The 23,040-nt window shown below is 36.7% G+C and overlaps 1 long non-coding RNA gene across 1 annotated transcript in view; it reads right to left on the bottom strand.

Moving 5' to 3' along the window:
• LOC140634800 (uncharacterized) overlaps positions 1-23,040 on the bottom strand; it is a 64,737-nt gene that overhangs the window by 2,686 nt on the left and 39,011 nt on the right. The window lies entirely within an intron of this gene.

The raw sequence follows: 23,040 nt of genomic DNA, 5'->3' as shown, positions 1-23,040 counted from the left end.
CACGGACTATAAGACAGGAAACAGTGTAAGTGGGAGGTTGAGAAGAGCTACTTAGCTAGAGTGGTAAGGAAAGGCAAAGACCTGGGAACAACAAGCAAGTGCAAAGGTCCTGGGGTCAGGGGTAAGAATACCTTGATTGAGTGATTGAAATAAGACTAGTGTGGCTGGACTGTGAGAGAGACAGAGAGACAAGACAGAGACAAAGAGGGATATGACAGGATAGTGCGAAGGTGGACTGACACCAGTTCTACTTTTTATCCCAAATCCCATAATGCATTACAATCACTTTTTCACGTGTGCATCCTGAAATTCTAGCTGCTGAGAACATATTGACACTTTTTTAAAATTTTCTATTAATGCACACAAAAAGTATTGAAAATATTGAACTGTGCATGAAAAAGAAGCTGTGAATATTGATTGACGATATGCAAAATGTTGGAAAAGCATCAGAGATGAGAGAGAATACTATAAATATTTGATGTAACCGTACACATATGACTCTCGTTCATGTTAGGTACTATGGGCCTTGCAAAAGCACAAACGTTATTAAATGCATCCATAGATCCTAAGTCAACTTCATGAGGTTTTAACTTTAAACCCTAAGTATCTTTCTTCATAGGCACCTCTTCTCAAAAATCACATTCTTAAAATCACATTTAAGGTATTTATTTTGGCTAACTTTTAGTGAGCTCTTAAAATATCCTAGTCACTATGCACACTCTTTATATGATAGCTAATTTAATCTTCCCCACAATCTTATGAACTAGAAATCATTGATATTCCCATTTTGTAGATTATTAGGGAACCAATAATAAGGTTAGGAAACTTGCCCAAGGTTACACAGAACAACACTACGCCTGCTTACACCTTTTAAATCTGTGGTGAGGTCACTCCAATTCAACCTGCAATGTCCAGAAATAAAGTCAGCCATCAAATGAACCTAATGCTTATATTTATAAAAGGAATATTTTCCAGATCTTTCTTCTTTTATAGAGGTTATACAGAATTGCAGGTAACTATTTCAGCTCTCAACGTGTGCAAAGAAAAAAAAAAACACTTCTATTTTTCTCCAATCCAATGTAAATTTAATGTAAACCACCTGTCTTCCTCTATCTATCTATCTATCTATCTATCTATCTATCTATCTATCATCTATCTATCTATTTATCTAATAGGGACAGAGCACAAGCAGGGGGAGTGGCAGGCAGAGGGAGGGAAGAACAGACCCCCTGCTGAGCAGGGAGCCAGATGTGGGGCTCCATCCCAGGGCCCTGGGATCATGACCTGAGCTGAAGGCAGACGCTTAACTGACTGAGCCCCCCAGGTGCCCCTAGTCACCTGTCTTCCTAACAGCATCTGAATCTCAGTCAACCTGGGGTGCTCCCTTTTCCCTGAAGTTAAAGCTAAGTTTTCTCCAGTGTTTAGGCAGTGGGGGGAAGAACATCCCTCAAATTGATTGCATTTGCATCTGTTCCTCAGGAACCCACAAGAGTTCCTACTGAGTCATTTCTTGTTTATGCTCCCCTTGGTGGCTCTAGAGCCTACTCTGCCTGCTGCTCTAATCTTCTGCATGAAAGCATGAAAATCGTCTGCTCCCGCATGCCCTAAGAGGCATGGTAAGCTTGGGTATGGTGCTACCCAAGGCCATTGTTCATACACATTTTATTTCACTGATCTTTAACACTCAGGACACTGGGAACTCCATGAGGTGATCAAGACCCTGGACACATCCTGGAGCCACTTCCTGCCCAGGGTCTTCCTGTACACAGAGCCACTCCTGTCCTGGGTCTTCCTGTACACAGAGCCATTTCCTGTCCAGAGTCTTCTTGTGCACAGAGCTCCACCTGGGAAGGGAGCAACCAAAGTCTCTACAGTTAGACTCCTCCAGACCCCTTCTGGGATATTTTTGCCCTGATCTGGGAAATCAGCCAACACTTGCACGAGGTACAGGGCACTCCTCCTTTCTCAAAGACCCACAGTATCAATGTCCGCCTCTTAGTTTCTCTTTGTCCCTCCCTGAGGCACCCTGTCCATACCTGGTGATACGCGCGGAACTTACATCATGTACTCTCCAGAGTCTATTGTATATTTGGTTTCACGAGTCCCATCAGTTTCTGTCTATGGTCTCTGCTTTGTAAACTCAACAGCCAGCCAAAAAATTCAATGTTAAGATTTTTCTGTTGCTTTACTTTTTCCTTGAGGCAATGCATATCTAGCTATTGAGTCCATGAAAGGCCAAAAAGTAAAAGAAAATATTGGAGAAATTTATCTTTATATTTCAAATATTATATTATGGCATAGATGCAGTTGGTTAGCTCTCCAAGAAAAACCATTAGTGAATATAATGTGAGAGGATATATTAGTGTTTACCAATATCTCATCTTTGGAGAAATAGGAATATTTTTGTTTTATTTTGTTCTAGACAGAAATACTAAATGCCTTGCTTCAATTCCAAAGTGTGTGTGTGTGTGTGTGTGTGTGTGTGTGTGTGTGTGTAGGTGGGATGGTTTCCTATATCCCATACCACCAAACAATTGTTGAACACCAGTAAAGTGTCTTACAATTCAACTCAATTACAACACTATCTTGGCAAATTGAACACCAATAAAACATAAATTTATTAAAAAAATAAAAAATAAAAATAAAAAAATTACAACAGTATCTACCTGTAGATAGCATCGGGGCCCACAGGTTCGGGGCTCAGTCCTACAAGTCTGCTCCCCCATCCTTCACCTTCTCACACACACTTCAGACCACCAGTCACAATTCCAGGTCATCACCTGTGCTTCTGAGCAACCATCTATAGGCTAGAGGTTCCTACAACCCCATTCTTGGGTTCAATTCCTCTGCTAGAGCAGCTCACAGAACTCAGTAAAACATTTTACTTACCAGATTCCAGGTTTATTATAAAAGGATATAACTCAAGAACATCCAGACAGAAAAGATGCAAAGGGCACCATATAGGAAACTTCCATGCCCTCTCTGACTATGCTGTTCTCCCAGCACCCCTCACCAACCCCAGAAGCTCCAAACCTCGTCTTTTAGGGGTTTTTTTTATCACAACATTGTTTATTATGTGAATTTTTTACAATACAAACAAAAAAAATACAGAAATTCAAAATATGAATATAGCTAAATGCAGAATGGTGACTTTTTTTTTCTTTTCAAGAGGCCATGATTCCCATTTCTAGTGAAATAAAGAGACGGCACATAGGTAGAAATAGGTTGGTCGTTAGCTTCACAATTTTGCCTAGAAATGAGCTATAAATGCATTTTTCCCCCTGCTACTTACCATAAAGTAAGTAAAAAGGGAATTAAAGGAAAGTTTCCTTTTTGGTTCCTACCATATGAAAGATGCTACATTCTATTTTAATGATGGATTTAACAGCATGACAAAAATTATTATTATTTTTTTGTTCTTGATGGAGATTAAGATGCCTTGTCTAGGTTGTTGTGTACTTAGAAACTAACAGCTCTAAGTACCTTTCCTACATTTTCTTTCTTTCTTTCTTTCTTTCTTTCTTTCTTTCTTTCTTTCTTTCTTTCTTTCTTTCTCTCTTTTTTTTATTAAACAGATGTCTTCATTTTTTTTTTTAGATGTCTTCAATTTAATGCAAGAGAACATTTTACTGTTGTCTTTTAGGTTTTTATGGAAGCTTCCTTACAAAGGCATGATTGATTAAATCACTGGCTACTGGAGATTGATTGAACTTCCAGCGCCTCTCACCTTCCCAAAGCAGGGGGAGACCTGAAAGTCCAATCCTCTAATTATATGGTTGGCTTTTCTGGCGACCATCCCCCTACCTTTAGGTGACCCAGGCACATTCCAAAAGTCACATTAACATAACCAAGGGCACATTTGTCACTCTCATCACTTAGGAAATTTCAAGGGTTTCAGGGGCCCTGTGCCAGAAAGGAAAATGAAGACCAAACATATATTTCTAGTTTATAAATCACAATATCACAGATATAAAAGAGGACAGGTGACAGTAATACCAATCTCTAAAACAATTTATAAAAATGTATTCTTGTGCTATATTACTTTTAAACTATCCACTGCCTGCTTCTCATCTAACCCAGAGAGTATTTTAAGGAATAGAATATGATCTTCCTATATAGAGTTAAGAATTTACCAATGTTCTCTTGAGTCTATTTCCTTGGTTACAATTCTTAATGCCAAGGTAAATTCATCCTTTGCAAGAATTCCCTAATTCTTCCGTAATCACAATATTCCCTGAAGTCTCCTCTCAGAGTTGATCTACAGCACACAGTCCTCTTTTGTTGTTGTATCAAAGGATGACCACCAACGTAGTTGACAAACCATACTCCTGTGTTTTGGGTCTTTTTTCCTTTCTCTCACAATGAGTAATGAATGGGATTCATGTAACTAATTCAGCCCAGGGTCAACAAAATATCATGTGGGTAGGATGCTTCTGCTATAAAGAAACTAGCATTTACTTGGAAATTTCTCTCTGTCCAGTACCAGCACAGGACCACTGTATAATCCGCTTTCTAATTTAATTTTGAAACCAGATTGTAGCATAGGTATTAGTATCTTCATTTTACCTGTAAGAAAACTGAAGAAGCATATCATAGTTTCATAGTAAGGAGAAAAGTTAGTATTCAAACTCATGTATTTTTTAATATGCATTCATGTTTCTTCCTCTTCACTGAAAAGCTGAATATCTGTTAGAAGAAATAACAAGAAGATATGAAAGAGTGGCTCTTGAGTGATGAAGAGAAATGTCCATAATGAGCAAAAATATGGGAGACTGTAAGGGAACATGAGAAAGGAACTTAAGCATAAATTTGAGTTGGAGGTACCACAGATCTTCAAGCTTATGGGAATTCCTATTATATTATAACAAATGAAAGACAAGAAGACCTGAGCCCAAGGCAGGGCAATGATCGAGAGCCAGGAGAAGGAGGAAAATCCTAGGGATGTCAGTGATGTAGATGGATGTATACTGCTTTGCAAAAAATGGCACATACAGAGCCACCAGCGGGCACTGGTTAACTGGCTTTCCCACGTTGGGTGCAAGAGTCTTGACTAAAGTTTCAGTTGGATCCTACTAGAATGGGTATCCTTTTTTAACCGTACACCTAGACTTTAGTTTTTATTCTTTATCAGATTTGGAAATTTTATAACAGTTTTGTACAGAACAACTAAATTCACGTTTACTAAAGGATAAGTTTAAATGTATGTTCAAAGACCAACAAAAAGTCATTGTTTTTTATTTAACTGTCCAGCTAGAACTCCAAGGTGGTGCTAGTCGCAGATGCCAATCCTTCCTCAATGAGGTGAGGCTCTTAGCCACGTGTATTTACAAAAAGTGCTTTGGTCTCGGTCCTATCCAGGTGCTTCCATTGCCTCTGCGTGTGCATGTGTGCAGGATTGTGTACACGTTCTGTTCTTCTGTGTTTTATGCCAAAGAACTCGTTTCGTCTCAACTGGATGCCTTGCCCTGTCTATTTGGATGTGCTATCAGTCTTGCCATCTGCAATCATCAGCATTCTTCAGCCATGGTATTTCCATAACTTTAGCTTTTTATCTTTGTTTTTCTACGTTCTACTGCAGGGATCTACACACATGTGGAAACCTGAAAGGATGACACACTCTTCCAAACATGCACTGGGAATGATCTCTCCACAAACTACTATTTTAAGCAGGATTTTATATGTTGCCATGAATTACAATAGGAAGAGAACAACTTCTGGATTAATGTTCCCTCCGTAAATCCCTCAGTACAAAACAGAAAGAAAGAGAAGGAAAAAAGAGAGATAGAGAGAGGAAGAGAGGAAGGAAGGGAGGCAGAGAGGGAGGGATGGAGGAGGAGGGAGGAAAACATGATTATTTTTGTACCACTGAAGGTTTCTTACACCTGCAGCAGTTATAGTTAAGGCTGTCTGCATTAATTCATCTGAATTTGCTATTTTACCATCGCACACTAACTAATTTATAAGCTATAGAAGCACACACAAAAATAAGTTTCTTGAACACAGCCATAAACCAATGTTGATTTTTAATTTCCTTTGAAAAAGATATATTTTATTGCCTACTTTTAAAATAAAATTCTGTTCTGTAATAAAATGAACAGTGAAGTACCATCTTCTAAAAAAAATGCAGAGAGCTGGCCATTTCTGATTTTTTTTTTCATTTCTGATTGTTTATAGAAAAACTAAAATGATTGAGGAAGAACAGATAGCCAGGTAGGTACAGGCATAAAACTTGGTTGGGTGCTCATGATGATACTTACACAAATCACACTTAACTATGTTATGCTAATTCTAAAATGAATTTGATCAATATATAACATTAACCTTACTGTCTTCACTTTAATCTTGAAATGTCTCTTTACTATATTGCTAGAGTATTTTGTAAATTCATTCATTCAACAAATAAACCTTTCAACAGAGACTGCATCCAAGGCTCTGTGCTAACTTCCAGGTGATGCAAAGATAAATGATTTCCAGAATCTACGCACAAAGGCTAAAATCACATAAATATCATAGTTTCCTTTATTTATTTATTTATTTATTTATTTATTTATTTATTTATTTATTTATAACATTTTTGAAAAGATTTATTTATTTGGAAGAGAAAGCCAGTGAGCTTCAGCGGTGGGAGGGGCAGAGGAAGAGAACCTTCAAGCAGACTGCCCACTAACGGGGAGCTCCAGAAAGGGGCTCAGTGTCGCAACCCAGGGGATCACGGCCCGAGAGATCATGACTGGAGCGGAAACCAAGAGTCTCACGCTCAACCGAGTGAGCCACCCTTGTGCCCCTATAATAGAGTTTTACATCTTCAGTGCCAAGGTTGGGTTTCATAATGCACTGCTAAAGGTTAGATGAAAAGGAATGTTGATATTTTCAGGAAAGCAGGAAAATGCAATTTCAAATAACTCTTGCTCTTTGTTCCAGAGATATACAGAAATGGTCACCGTATTACCCCAGGGTGGATGGCAAGTTCTTTCTGTCTAATTTCTTGTGGTTGGAACTCATTTGACACCAGCTCATTTTTCCTGCCAGCACAGTCAAGGTGTTCCGTGGGTTGCACTGTGAATGCAAGTTTATGCTGTGCTGGTGGAGTGAGGCTCCGGGCAGGAGGGCTGGCCCACAGAGTGTGGACAGACCTTGCTTTGTGCCACAAAACACAACAGCTAAATCAAACAGGGGCTTTTGGTGGATGATAAAACCTCAATGCAGTCAAACAAATGTGTTCTAACTGCAGTGGCAAATATTTTCTTCCTCCTGGCTGCCAGCTTCTTTCAAAGAGGATTCCCAAAGGCTTTTTGTCTTTGGTTTAGGTTTTGTGGGGGGCAAATTAATTCATGATTTGTTGTTATTAAAAAAGAAGGAAAAAAAAAAAACAAGGCAAATCAAAACAAAACAAAACCCCTCTTTCTCCAACCTTCCTTAAAATACCCACAGGAGCCCACCCAATGGAATGGCCTGAAACAAAACACTTTTGTTCAAAGCCAGTAAGGCTGGCGACCTGCAAGGTCTGCCCATAGCTACCTGTATCATGGGTAGCTGCAGAGAATTATGCAAACTGGCAAACTGGGTACATTTCACTGTTTTTACAACAATATGTTTTATTGTTCTCTCGCTAAGTTCTTTGCCGAGGGCAAGGAGCACTGAAGTAGCTGGCGGTGGCCCAGACACAGCTGTCAGCGGGAGCCTTACCACTTCTGGCATCACTTTTTTAGCCAAGAGGCACTGCGATTGCTTACCAACAAGTCACGATGAGTTGATAATGCAGGTGGACTAACTCATAAATATTTCAGCATTTGAGCATCTTTTTCCATCCATAGCGACCTAATATTACAACGGGTCCTCTCCTATGATGGGCAATTAGAGACAGGTAGGAGCAACTCTTAGAAAATCCAGGAAAATAGAGCTACTCTTCACTAAGCACACTGAATGGCTGATCGACCGGGGCTGGAACAGAACACTACTGAAAATTAAGCTTCGTTTAAACACTTTTCTTAAGTCTATACTATTTGAGTATTTTTTGATTGTGAACTAGTTATTTAAAAACATGGATTTGCTTCTCTAATGATGTTAAACCCCCAAAGTGAATTACCTGAAATGAATCTCAATAGGTAAGAAAGAGGGAAAAAATGGATTGTGTGTGACTAGAGGCAATCCATAGGATGGTACTTGGTATGTTGAAAGAAGTCCCCCCTTGAATTTTCATCAACTCTTCACCATTTGAATTAAGTGTTTGACAATTACTAATATTTTACTTAGGGGTATCCCATTAAAATGGATTCTTTACCATCTTCATAATGCTTTTTCCATTCTTTAAAGAACTATATGGGCTACAAAGCCTCGTGTAACATGTTGCATGAAGAAGGTTCCACAGCCTCTCTGGCACGCAGCTTCGGCCACCTTCTTTCCCTGCCCAGGGCACTTAATTCTTCCCCCCTTCCCTACTCTTTTTCTTAATGTTTCATCCAAGCTTTCAGAACACACTAAGAGAAAGGATCTAGGGCACTTGCAGCTATGGCAATGCCGTGGAGTATGTGAGCCAGATTGTGGATGCCAACCCTGCAGCTCACCGTACATGGGGCTGATCCTACTTCACGGTGCTGCTTGGGGATGAAATAACACATACAAGGCTTCAAAAATTTTAAGGTGGAGAGAAGTAGGTGTTATTGTATTTCAGTGACAGAGAAAATAATGTAAATATGTCACATTTTGTGCTTTGATCGGAAATGCTTCCAAATCCAGAGTCTTCCTTCATTCAATTTTAAATCAAGTGCTGAAAATACCAGAATAATTTCATGCGGGAAGGGAGGGCAACCAAGGCAAAAACTTTTTGGTAAATTGAGGTTGGTTTATGTTCCCGAAGCAGAAGCAAAGTAATTTGCTTTTTCTCTCCAGTGAACATTTTCCTCTCTGGATTTTCATCCCAAACACACTCGGAGACTAGATATTTTCAGAAGTATATAGAATAAAATAATAACTGTCTTCAAAAAAATAAATAAATAAAAGTAACTGTCTTCAGGTCCTTCTATTTTACCACCCTGTTTAGGTGGGACAAGACTTAATTTGTCTAAGGTGGCAACTTTCCTCATTTAGCTTATGCAACACTGTTTGGTTTTATTTGTGGGTTCATTTCAGGCTTAATACTTTTAAAAGGAAAGGGACACATGTGTTTCTGGTTATGTTTGGGGGTTTCTTTTCAAGCTGTACATGAATCAATGATCTCTCACACAAATAAGTGTCATAAAAAAGCAAATACCCGATAAACTGTGAATAATAATCCAAAAACAGAAAATGCTAGCCTGAATCAGCCAAGTAACTGGTTTAAACAGAGAACTGGGGGTATTGTGTTCACAGCCAAAGCCGGATTTGAAATTTCTCTCCCAGTTGCACTGACGATTCTTTCTTGAAGCACTAGATGGCACTATGAATTCACTTAATTTAGACCCAAAAAAGCCCATCAGTAATTTCAAACAGAAAAAAAGATGAGAATTTTCCTTAACTGATGTGATAGTCTGACACATATTCTTAAGGAGATGAATTTATATGATGTAACAGTTATTACATTAAGTTTCAGTGAAAAAAAAAGCAGCATCTTCTTTCGGCAAAGGAAATGTGACTGTTTCTACGAACACACCCCAGTCAAATCAATGCTCAAGAGTCGAGTCAGAGAAGAGTCAGACATGCATGTTGGCTAACTTGACTACTTTTTGACTTTCTTGACTACTTGACAGTCAAAACAATCAGGCCAGTTTGTGTGTCAATACAGCCTGCAGTTTTCATGTTATAAAGTGAACTTCTGTGTTTGGTAGATTTCTTTGCGGCTGCCTTTGTAGTCTGGCTGGTTAGTTCAGTTGGTTAGGGCACTCTACTAATGAGGCCAAGGTCACCCCAGTTTCCATCCTTGCCCGGGGGGTACGTTCTCCTCACAGAGAGGAAAGGCTGTTTCTGGACTGAAAACTATGACCTTAACTCTGACCAGCCATCTCATGAATGCCTGATCTTCAAAGATGACTGCATACGAAATTCCGGATGATCAGAATAAACACATCATTACAAGGAGATAAAAGCAACTCAAAGTGTATATCCTATTAACAAGAGATCTGCAGTGCCATTTTTTTTCTCTAGAAAGGACCCCGAGAGTGCTTCTACAATTAACTCTGTTAACTAGCAAAGTTGTATTCCTTGTCCATCCATTCGAACAGTGTTAAGAACCCTCTCTATGCCAGGCAGGGCACTAGATATTGAAGGACAGGGAAGGAAGAAGTGGCCAGTACCACAATGACTTAGCAATCTCATTAGGAAGATAAATAGGTAAGCAAATGTTAGATAATGTGACAAATACCATAATAGATATTTACATAAACTGTCAGGAAGCAAAAAGAAAATCTGACTTCCAGGCAGTCATATGAACTAGATGGTAAGGGATTGATGTGGACAAGAGCCAAACGTGTACAAAAGCATTCAGATGAAAAAAAACAGCATGTGGGAACGGAGGTGTGTGACACAGAGAAGCATGTTGGAGGACACAGAAGTGTTTCTTGTGCCTAGAATTTTGGGTATGTGTTGGGGAGTGGCAGTAGTTGAGCTGGCAAGGAGTCCAAATTAAATCAGATAAGCTTTACATGATCTTAAATTTAAAAATCGATGAAACCAAAAATATAAATATCCATGAATCCTCATGAACATGAATAAACAGCTGAGTAAATAAGTAAATGGGGGAGATGGGATAAATCTCTCATCCAGAAGAATCCTGAATAATGTATGCAGAGACTACCCCCTCAAGGAGGTGGAACATAATTTCCCTCTCCTTCAGTGTGGTCTGAATATAGTAACCTTCCTTCAGAGAGTACAGTATGGAAAGAGGGATAAAAGAGTGAGTGACCATGGAAAAACCTGGCGAACACCCCTCAGCCAGGTTGATTAAGGTCAACAATGACAGTGAAAAGTCATGTTCGTGGTACTTTAGCACCATGGCCTTCTTCCCCAAAACCCACACCTTCAATTTAACCATGATATCAGAAAAACCCCCATGGAAGAGCATTGTGTAAAATATCTGACCAGTGCTCCTCAAAATTGCCATAGTCATCAAAAATGAGGAAAGTGTCACAGCCAAGAGGAGCCTAAAAAGACATGACAGCTAAGTGTTACGTGACATCCTAGATGGAACCCTGGAGCAGGAAAAGGACAGCAGGCTAAGACCAAGGAAACATGAAGTGTGGACTTCACTTAATAGTGTACCAATATCAGTGCATTAATTTTGATAAACATCATACTATTATATGACATTAATAAGAAACATTGGGTGCAGGATACAGGAGAACCCTCTACACTATCTTTGCAATATTTTTTTTTTGTCAATCCAAAGCTATTCTAAAGGAAAAAGTTTAAAAATCTGAGTAGCAAATTATCATTTTGAATAAAACTAAGGTATTATTTTTTTTCAAGAGCTATTTGTAAATGTGGGAGCATTCTCTACTTATACCTCTCCTCTAAAAGGAAGGAAGGAAAGAAGGAAGGAAGGAAGGAAGGAAGGAAGGAAGGAAGGAAGGAAGGAAGGAAGGGAGGGAGGGAGGGAGGGAGGGAGGGAGGAAGGAAGGAAGGAAGGAAGAAAGGAAGGAAAATTGAACTGGACTTTGGCTTCAAAAATATCTACACATTTTGAGAGCCACGTAACATACCCATGTAACACAATAAAGTGATTATAAAATAACTGATGGAAAAGCCATTGTCAATCCCATCCATGATCAATGGGCAAGGATGGGGAATAGATACACAAAATACTCACCAGAGATTATGAATTGTATTCCCATATTTTTCCCCAGTGGGATGATTGAAAACACACCAGTAAAATTCATATTAGACATTTCAGTTCTCCAAAGTCTTGTTAAAAGAAAAACAATCAAAGGATACCACTTTAAGTTAGTATTACACGGCATACAAAGCCTGGGCTTCTTCAGGCACCAGACACAGGGAAGAGACACGATGGAAAGCATTTAGAAGGAACCAAGAGAGACTCCTTCTTCTTTATGAGCAAACATGGCTCATAATGTTTAAAGAATAAAGACTGTGAACAGGATAAACTTGCTGCTCCCATTTCCAGCTGAGGAAACGAAGGCTCAGAAAACTTGCTCCCACGACAGCAGCAGTGGCAAAAGAATGGCAGTCTCAGGCTTGTTTTGCAAAATGTATTCTCTGTACATTGTGTTCTATGTAAGTGGTATCCCCTGGAATTGTCAGGCCTGGCGGAGCTGTAGAAGTCAGAGCAAATCCAGGTCTTCCGAGCTCTAATTTTGTGTACTTGTTTCTCATTAGGGACAGTTGAATAGGGACTATTTACCCAGTGATATTTTTGTTATTGCAGAAAAGCAATTGTTTTGTTCTAGATTCTTTTTTGCTCACTCTGCAGCTTGCATTGGCAATGAGAAATACCATCAGTGCACCAATCCAAGGGCAAAAACATGATGTGTCCCTTAGTCAGCAATTGAGGGGAAAGAGCATTTATTTCCAGTAATACTTAATAAGCAATGCTTAATAAGGTTCATTAATACTGAGGAAAAAAAATTTTTGACTATCTCTTATTATAACTCTCAGTAGATTTGTGATATTGAATTTGTCTTCCTACTTGATAGTTACTCACTTACATGCTGAGAAGTTTCTTTCATCTAAGATACTTTATGGAAAATTTTATCTTTTGAATTATTTCTTTGAATTATTTTGTGACTTTGAATAATTTTGATGATTAACAACAGTAAGAAACACATTATGTAGTGATACAATAGACTCACACAGGCATACACATACATTTAGCTCAACTCACAAGGCAATATATATGCTTCATTTGTACAATCGCTCATATTCTTTTTTATTTTATTCTCATCCATTTATTAAATTTAATTTATTATTCACTAAATAATGAGACCCTTTAATTTCATATCATGACTTACAGTTTAAAGAATATTACCTTGAATATTAATTCACAAAATATATCCATAATATTACTAAACAAAAAATCTTTTTAGACTCCTTTATATTTTAGGTGTTATACTGAAACAATGCCAGGTATATATTTAGACTCAATGAGTTTTTTCAAAATTAAATAAATTAATTAACTTTCTAACTAAAACATGTTGGTCATTTGCTGTAATTGCTAACCAAATGATTTTAACATGCCTTGGACACTGACTTTTTATTTAAAAAGCACATTAAATATGCTATCAGTAAAGCTGATAAATATAGACATAATTAACAGAGATATATATCATAGACTAGATGTAATACATATCTATTAAACTTCACTTCTGGAAAATTGCCTAAATGGCATGAATCCTAAGTGTTTAGCATCCTTTTTCAAAAGTAAATGAAGTAGTTGAGGAAATTTTCAGTGCTGATAAACAGGTATAATATACATAGAATCTAAATTAAAATTATATGAAATCTTTTCTTAAACATAAACTTGAATCTTGATTTACTTTTTATGGAAATTCCAGAAATGAATGCTTCTTAGATTCAAGATGAAAATATCTGAATTTCTCTCTTCTCCTTCCATCCTATCTTCTCCCATATTTTCCCCTCTCCTTTTTCCTTTTACCTTTTCTTTTTATTATATGTGGCCAGATATAGAAATAAGTATAGATATAGATGTGTGCAAATATATGACCAGTTGTATATACATACTTAACATATGTTCCCTTACTTTTTCCACTGAGATGGCCATGGGAACCGCGGTGTCTATGCTACAATGAGCACACGAGCAGCCAGACGTTGGTTTCTGAATACTATATGCTCCTGAGCTTCCCACAGAAATGACTTATTCCAGGGTTTGGGCAATGAAAATATCAGATGAGCCTGAACATCTGGTTTTACCAGAAAGTAAGAAAGAGCTCCAAGAATGGTGGGAATGGTGGGGACATGCTGTAAGAACCCAAGAATCAGCTTGAAGAGATTTCCACTGGCAAAATCTGAGATAATTTGACCATGAAGACCTGAGAGTAATAGGTAACTCAACCCATTAAATAAAATAGGAACTCAGGAACTCATATTGGCACTAATTCATCAAATTGAGAGACTGATAAGGAATGGGATATTGCCAGAGTCTGAACATACCACACCACCAAATCCTAATTAAGTTACAAAGAAAGGAATATAGCTTCACTGTGAAGAAGCCTGAAAGTCCTTCTTTAATCAAGTGAGCAATGTGAACATGCCCATTAGTGACATGAACTGAGGTTGTAAGCCCCAGACAGATAGAATGAGGGAAACTCAGTGTCATTTCTGTTCTATTCCTACCAAAGATGCAAAAGTTGAATATCATCTGTTAGAAAGACCTGATATATTTCCTTATTTGCTCAACCCCTCTGTATATAAGCCAATCTCCTAACCAAGCCAAGATAGTTCTTGGGCTCAGCCCCGCCACTGGCTCATCAGCTCCGCAGCCACGTTAGCCCTTAACCTCGCTGCTTCCTTCAAGCAATGGGATGGATGCTCTCTCCACTATCTCATGTTAATATTCACTTGGGAGATTTTTACTGCAATTTTAGTTTTATAAAGTGTTTCTATTAAGAGATGGAGATGGTGTTTATTGTAGAAACTTGGCAAAATTTAGAAAGCACCGTCTAGAATTACCGGTTGCATTTTACAGGTAATACAGACTAAATATATATACTAAACATATAGATATATGTACTACACTTATACACTATATAAGTCTATATACTAAATATATAAATATATATAAATATAATACTTCCAACTTTTTTCTATATAATTCTTGTTAGGTAGAGAGGTGTTATAAGGTATTTCATATTATCAAATAACATCTCATAATTTTCCCCTTAATACTTCTTAAATTTTTATACTAATAAATATTCTTTTACAATACTACTTTGATGACTGCATATTATTTCTCATATTAATTTAATCAAAGTTTTGGACATTGGGGGTGTGTCCAAAGTTCTTCTATTATAAATAGTTCTATATGTGTATACTTTGCATGTTCATGATTATTTCCTTATGAAATAAAATTTCTGAAACAAAAAATTCACATTCATAGCATTTTGATATTTATTACCAAAATGCCCTCCAGAAGCATTATAGCCATTTTTATTCCTACTGAGAAGGTATGAGAGATCCTATTTCCCACAGCTTTGCCACATAAGCTACTATATATATTTTTTAAAGATTGTATTTATTTATTCATGAGAAAGAGAGAGGCAGAGATACAGACAGAGGGAGAAGCAGGCTCCATGCAGGGAGCCTGATGCGGGACTTGATCCCAGGACCCCAGGATCACGCCCTGGGCCAAAGGCAGGCGCTAAACCGCTGAGCCACCCAGGGATCCCCAAGCTACTATATTTTTTTAAGGATCTTTAATTTGTAACTTTATTTCTTATAATAATTTGATTTTTGTGAGATTAACCATTTAAAAATGTTTATTGGCTTCTTGTGTTTCTTTTTTATGAGTTATTTTAACCTTTTTAAGCAATCTTTGGAAATTGTCTTTGTTGAAAATTTATATTCATTTTCTGAGTTCAGTAATCCTAATCAGATGCTATAATCCTCTATTTCAACTTAGATTTCCATCCCTGTCCTTGAGAAATTTGTAGAGCAGTGAGAGATGCAGACATGTAACAAAAACTACAACACAAAGTGAAAAGTATTTTATCAGATACTTTTAAATTTTGATATTGGAATACACTCGAAGAAAGCATTAATTCTCTATTGGGGGTCAGAAAAGTCTTCAGAAAAGAAATGACATTTGAGCTGGACTTTGAGGAGAAATGAGAGCTTTCCAGCTAGATAATTGGAGAAAAATATCTAGTGCTGAGGAAGAACCATGATCAGACACTTGAAGCCATGAAAATGAATGGCTTGTTTAGGAAACAATGAAAAATCTGATATAACTAGAATTTGAAATATATATACCTGACTCAACATACTCACACACACACACACAAGCACACACACACACACACACACACACACGCACAGTATATATGTACATAGTTTATATACTCAAAAATTTCCATTTTAACAATATATAATTGTAAAACTCACATTCTACTTTAATTATCAAATGCCATATACAATTAATGAATGTAAGAGATATGTTCCTTTCTAATTTCCACTGAGGTAAACATTTTGAACTGAGTGGTTGCTTTCACTTAGTAGCCAAAACCTTATAATTGGGAATCATTTACTCAAAAAGATTTTTGATGTTGATCCATTCATCCCTTTATTTGTTTTTTAGTTGTTTATAGACCATCTATATGTGAGTAAGCAATTTTGAAATTCAGAGAGCCCCTTTACATTGTTTTTAACAAATGTGTGAAATTCTTATGAATCTGCCACAAATTCATTGATATTAAGATATAGTTATCCAAACAAAACAATAAGTAGTCTTATACTTCTAACAAAAATTTCACCCAAAACAAAAATAATTCTGCAAATTGTGGTGCCTTGGTGACTCAGTTGGTCATGTGTCTGCCTTCGCCTCAGGTCATGATCCCAGGGTCCAGAGATCGAGCCCCACATGGAGGCCCAGGTCGGGCTCCCTGCTCAGCAGGGAGTCTGCTTCTCCCTCTCCTTCCATGCTCTCTTTTGCTGTCTCTCAAATGAACAAATAAAAAATCTCCAAAAAAAAAATAATGATTCTGTCAATGATATTTAACATGTAATGGCCCAAATCTTTTCCTTATGTTTCTACTTTTAAGCATATTTTATTTGTCGTGTCTTTTAAATATCTATTAAGAAACTTAAGTAGAAAAAAAAAAAGAAAGAAACTTAAGTAGAATTTTAATTAAAAATTAAATTATTTTCCTATACATAAAGATCTCAAGCACCTTGTCTTGTGTGTGTTCCTTACACAGGTAATCTCAAACATGTATGAAACATGCTAGCTTCAATAACAAACTATGTGAAACTTGACAAATATATCTTAAACTCTTAAGTTTATATAAAAACACTAAATCATAAATTAAAAAGTACTTAACTGAATTCCTCTTCTGTGAAGGCAGTTGGAAAATGCTGCTGGGAGTGAAATTGGGACACAGCCCCCGTAAGTACAAAAATTTGCAATCCAATTAAAGAGACAAAGTGGATACCAATGACAAAAACGTAAATAACAACACAACAGTTAAATAGTTAATTATGAGAACTACTCGAGGCTTGTAACAAAGCAATATGTTATTAATTGCCAAGTGTGATACATATCCATGATGTATTAAAATTTCAAACAGGAAGAATTCAGAGTGGAGCCAGAATGACTTTGGAAGGTTCTTTCTCCCTAATTTCCAGAAAATGAAACCAATAGCATACATCAACATCTGTTAAATCTTTTTCCCCATCCTGTAGAAGATATTTCATCTACTTACTTTTTCTTTGTTCTCTTTTCCACTGCCATTTCTATATAAAATGTGGCAGTTTAAATGACTGTGAAGTCTATAATGTCCTTTGAAACATAAATCTCTGCCAAGTTGTTCAGATTTTGCTGACCACACAACTGACTCCACCATTTTGGCTGAGTCAACAGTTTCCTATCAATTTATTCAGATGGATGAATTACTTGCATGTGTCACTACCCTGATGTATACTCAGGTGAGATCCTCTGAATTTCCCCATCCAAGCCCACCCACTGGCCATAACATCAGCATACATCCATTTCCCCTGGCTCCCTGACACAAATACTGGCAGGGTCAGGAGGCTAAGGTGAGTTGTAGGTTTCCAATTTGCACACCACCATTGCTGGATATTTTCTCCAACGTGATTCCTTCTCAATGTGAACCCAAACTTGACGTTCATTAATATAACTATAACTGCATTCATTTCCACACCTAGATTAGTCATAAGAGTCTCTCACATTTGTAAAAAAAAAAAAAACAAAAAACAACAATGTAAAAGAACTCTGAATTTCAAACTGCTTGTTCACACATAGGTGATCTATAAACATTTAAAAAATAAATGAAGGGATGAATGGATCAGTATCAAAAACCTTCTTGAATAAATGATCCCCAATAATAAGGCTTTGGCTGATAAGTAAAAAGTAACATCCAGGGTTTGAAAACATCATGTTGTGCAGTCTAAATATACACAATTTTTTAAATAAATAATAAAAAAATTGGGGAATTCTAGTTTGATATATTTCTCTATTTTTTTCACGTATATGCTTGTGTGTATAACAAACATTTTCCATGTAAGGAAAAGCCCCAAGACCACAATCCAGAACTGAATACTAAATAAAGTCTTAACAAAATTGCACTGGATGCTGGCATAAAGGTCCTAAGCAGTATTTTGAAATCAGGGAAGCTGTTATTTCAGAGTTTTAAGTAGCTGCAGCTAGTGGACATCATTCAATTAGATTTAGGTGCCAGGAAAAACTATGACTCTTAATGTAGGCAAATATTTTACAGGACAGTTTGTCTTCTGTTTGCAAACCAGAAAAATGTCTTTCAATCTATGAAGTAATACATGTATCATACAGGAAGGAATTTTATAGCTAAGCAGATTATTCCTTCTCACACCACATAACAATGCATCTAGCTAGGCCAAGTTTTAGATATAATGTAATTATGGGGAATTTTCCTACAGACCACATGGAAGGTTTTTTTAAAAAAAAAAAAAAAACAATTAGCAAAGGTCAGAATAGACACCTAAATATTCTGGGAATGTGCAATCATGAATTTAGTGACTACATACAGAAAGTAAAAGTAAATATCAGCCTACTTGTCTCTCTTATCTACTCTCAGCTGCAGTGCTGGTGCTTGATTGCTGAAGCCATTGGCTACTACGTGCAAGTTTCATTTTTATGGAGGCGGCCTAGTCTAACAAGGGCAGACCTTCTAGCAGTTGGTCAGGGAAACCATGATTCATTTTTTGTTTTACTTACTCAGTAAGACACTGTAGAGGGACAAAAAAAATGAGATTTTTGAGCATCTACACCCAGGAGAAGTAATCTGTTCTTCCCATCTAGCCGTACCCAAAATGACACCGAATTTTAACAAAATGTATTATCAGTTAATGAGATAATAACAGTATGCCTTGCTTCTAATGCAGTTCTCTAGGCTTTGGCTTTTCTTTGTTCTGTTTTGGATGGAGAGTCTTGTTTTGAGTTTTATTTGTGTTCTCTTCTTGTTGTATTCAGAAGCTCACCACCAACAATGTCCAAGTTTGAAGGAGAACTATTATGCCGTGGCATGTAATTGTTGGTCGGCTTCCATAGAGACAAGGTGGGAGGCCATAGAAAAGTCACCACACCTCAATTCACTAGGAACATATTCTCCCTAGTAACATAATGGGAATAAATGCAGACCCCCACATCATTATAATAAACTCAGAAATGTCCGATTCTTTTGTTGTTCTGAAACCATCAAGTAGTAAATGACACTTCTAAAAAATGCGTCATGGATAGAGATTGAAAATGTTACATTCTAAATGTTACAAAATAAAGAAATGAAATATTTTTCGTAATTAGATATGATCTTTTAATTTTGTCAGATTGTTCTTTAGTGAAGCTCAATTAATTTCAGATCTATTATCTCAGTTCCCTTTACAACTTTCCTGTGTAATCAATCCTAAAGATTTTCACACCATTATTTTAAATGAAATGTGTCAGAATTCAGTATATAAATCCATTTGGATTTGTTAAAAATGGTTGAGAGAGACAACAATATATTTCAATGTCATTTTGATTGTGTTTTACATGGTTTGTTATTGATAGGGGTTTTCTCATATCATCCAATTTCTTTCAAAATAATTTATACGTACCATAACATCTGGAAAGTGAAGATTCCTCTTTTTTTCTTCCAACTCTGTTTCTTTGCTAAACCTTTCAACCCCACAAAAAATCCTATCTTAAACATTGATTTGGCTATATTATTTCAACTTACATAGATATGATTTCAATTCCAAGTTCTACTTCCCAAATATGGATTTAACTGCTGATCATTTATATGTTGATCCAATTAAAGATACAATGAATCTGGTTGCATTATCTTCTCTAGACACCTGCAGTCACTCAGTAATACCGCAAAGCCGTCCAAAGCTCTAGAGGGTCCTCTGCTACTAAAAGCAAGACTAAAATGAGCGTCCAAATATCTCCATGGGAACAACAAAGCATACCAGGATACTGAGCAATATGCTTGGAAGACTAAGTGCATTTTGCTGAAAGCCTCCATAACAAAGTACAGCCTTTGGAAAAAAGAGATTCTAACAGGGGCCATATATATAAAATCAAATCAACTGCTTATTTGGAAAAAATCTTTGCTGTACAAAACACTGATCTACTCTGTCTTAAATATGTATATTACGTTGATTCAATTTCTCATAATAAATGGAATATGGTTATTTGTTCTGTTAATAAATGAATTGGTAACTTCATATTTAGAGCATAAACCTTGGCATCAGAGAAATTTGGGTTTGTATCCTGGTACAATTACTAATTGTGTGATTTGGGGCAATGGTCTTAAACTCTCTAAATCTGTCTCCTTTTTAAATCGATAATAGTAACTACTTCATAGGATTACTCTAATGATTCAGTGAGATAATCCATAGAAAGTATTTAGCACTTTTTAAACCTTGGTAAGTACTCAATAGATAACAGCTACATTAGGAAACCTATGCCAATCCCCCCTAGAAAGACTTCTTTCACACATTACTTCTGCTTCGGACCCTTAAATTAACATATAACAGTACGTGGTTTAAGTTTCTGCAGTTTTTGTGGATAGGTGATCACTACCACAATCTTTTCCACTGTAATAGTCCAGTCACCATCCAAGAAGTCAAATTAGCAGCTAGAACTAGCTAGAACGTTCCCAGAGTTACCTACAATGTTTTATTTGTAAACACAATGTTCACCCAGAGCCCTTTGGTTTTATGTGATTAAGTCTTAATACTTTCCAAGCAATACCTGGAAAAGTTGTGAGCAACAAACCAAGAAATTACACAAGTCGCTATTGGATAGGCCCACTACTCATCACCAGCTACTATCAGAGTTGTCTTTTACTCTATTAGCAGAGCTGGTTCTGGCCCAGAGTGATTCCTGGGTAATCACTAAAGGTGTGGTTAGGTAACATCTGCCATAAAATGCTCCCCAGAGAGTCAAACAGAAAAAAGCATAAAATGCCATAATGCAGATCTTTGGTTCCTACAAACCTATGATTCAAGGCTTTAATTCTCAAGAAACCTCGGATGTCATTGACATGAAGCAATTTGTGATTGTTCCGTGGCACAAATTTGAGAACTGATACTCATTGAGAATGAGTTACTAACTAACCAGTAAGCCCAGTGGCAGCTTCAGCATCTCTTGGCTTTATGGTTCTCCCTCCATCCTCATGTATACATTTATCCTTATTAAGGAATAAAGAATAAATAATTTAATAAATTATAAATAAGTAAAAATACTATTTAACATTTTTGGCTATTCTAGTTTCTATATCTTATATAGAAATTACACCACTACATTAGATTTAGTAAGGCTGGGGGTAATTTCCTCGGTAATATTGAATGTTATATCTTATCCTCCAAAAGGTGAGGAACCTTATGAGACACTACAAAATCACTGTTTCAAAAACACTTCTGATTTCTAATATTGAAATACATGATTCTCATGTATGTAAGTGCTGTTACACAGATCATTTTTTCTTTTCATGCATTGATTCCAATACATTGCTAATTCTGTACTATACAATGCAAACTTATGGATAAACGTAGCTAAGACAAGACATTTCTCTCTCATCTGAATAGAAATGCATCTCCCATGTGTAACAAAATCAGCATATCTTAAACTGGGAGTATTCACAATAATGGATGAGACTGAATTCAGCATTTTATAGTTAATTTTAACATAATTTCAAAACCAGATTTGAATTTTATACTGTTTATATATTATATATTATTATATTATATATTATATATGGGATTATGTTGTGTATATTATGTATGTCATATATTATTTTGCTATTATATTTATATAGGCTGTCTTAGTTGGATTGTAGACTGATCTGTATGCAACAAAGACACAGGATGGATTATTTATCCCTCTTATGAGTCTGAGTTACCTTATGGCTCTGTTCCCAAAGTCATGAGAGGCTCATACCCTTTTCCTTCATGATACTTTGCCACTCCTAGGGAGATGACTCCATCCACATGGTCCAAGATGGCTCACTACTAGGTCCACATTTCTTTCATCAGAAAGGGGTAAAGAAGAAGGGACAACATACCCCAGCTCCTTAAAGCATGGCCTTGAAGTTGTTCACACTACACCTGTTGCATCTCGTTGACCGGAACTTAGTCACATTGTCGCTAGATCCATACAGCAAGCTGGAAATGTGATCTCTACTATTACCACAGAAGATATTAAGGGACAATCACAGAGTCTATCACTCTGCATCATTGACTTCTTAAATGTTAAAAGATAAATGGCAGTCAAATTGAACAAATTCGTAAATATTTTATGTTGATAGTTTTTCACTTTATCTTAATTTCAAGCATAAGAGAATAGAAAGCACAGAGATAATGAGTGACTATATTGAGCATTACTGGTTTCAGAATCAGAAATTGTTGGCTCAATTACCTCTATAGCCGTTGGTTAACTTGTTAGTGTCACTTAAGCCTCGCAGCCTCCTCACCCATATGAGTATCATTTACTCTATTGGTCCAGTTTCCTTTTATAATAGTGAAGATCAGGGAAATAGTTCATTGGAGTTAGGAATATGAAAAGGAAGGCATTAGACATATTCAGCACATAAATAAATAAATAAATAAATAAATAAATAAATAAATAAATAAATAAAATGATGGAATGATCCATTGGGTACACATCTTGAATGTAGAGCAATTTGCTGCTCACGTATAACCTAATGATCCATCCACACTCAGCCCTGAAGAAATGACATGAGCTCCAGGCTGCATATCACCAGCCGGAGGTCTCAATATCTGATTCATAAAAGAGAAAGCAAGCATATTAAAGTGGCAATTTTTATCTATACTTCTACCATGAAGGAAATCTTTCCCTTCAGCCCACTCCTCTGACCCAAATACATTTCTGGAAAAGAT

This window comes from Canis lupus, chromosome 6 (assembly GCF_048164855.1).
Source record: "Canis lupus baileyi chromosome 6, mCanLup2.hap1, whole genome shotgun sequence".
Taxonomy (NCBI): domain Eukaryota; kingdom Metazoa; phylum Chordata; class Mammalia; order Carnivora; family Canidae; genus Canis; species Canis lupus.
This window is presented reverse-complemented; position numbering and strand designations above follow the sequence as displayed.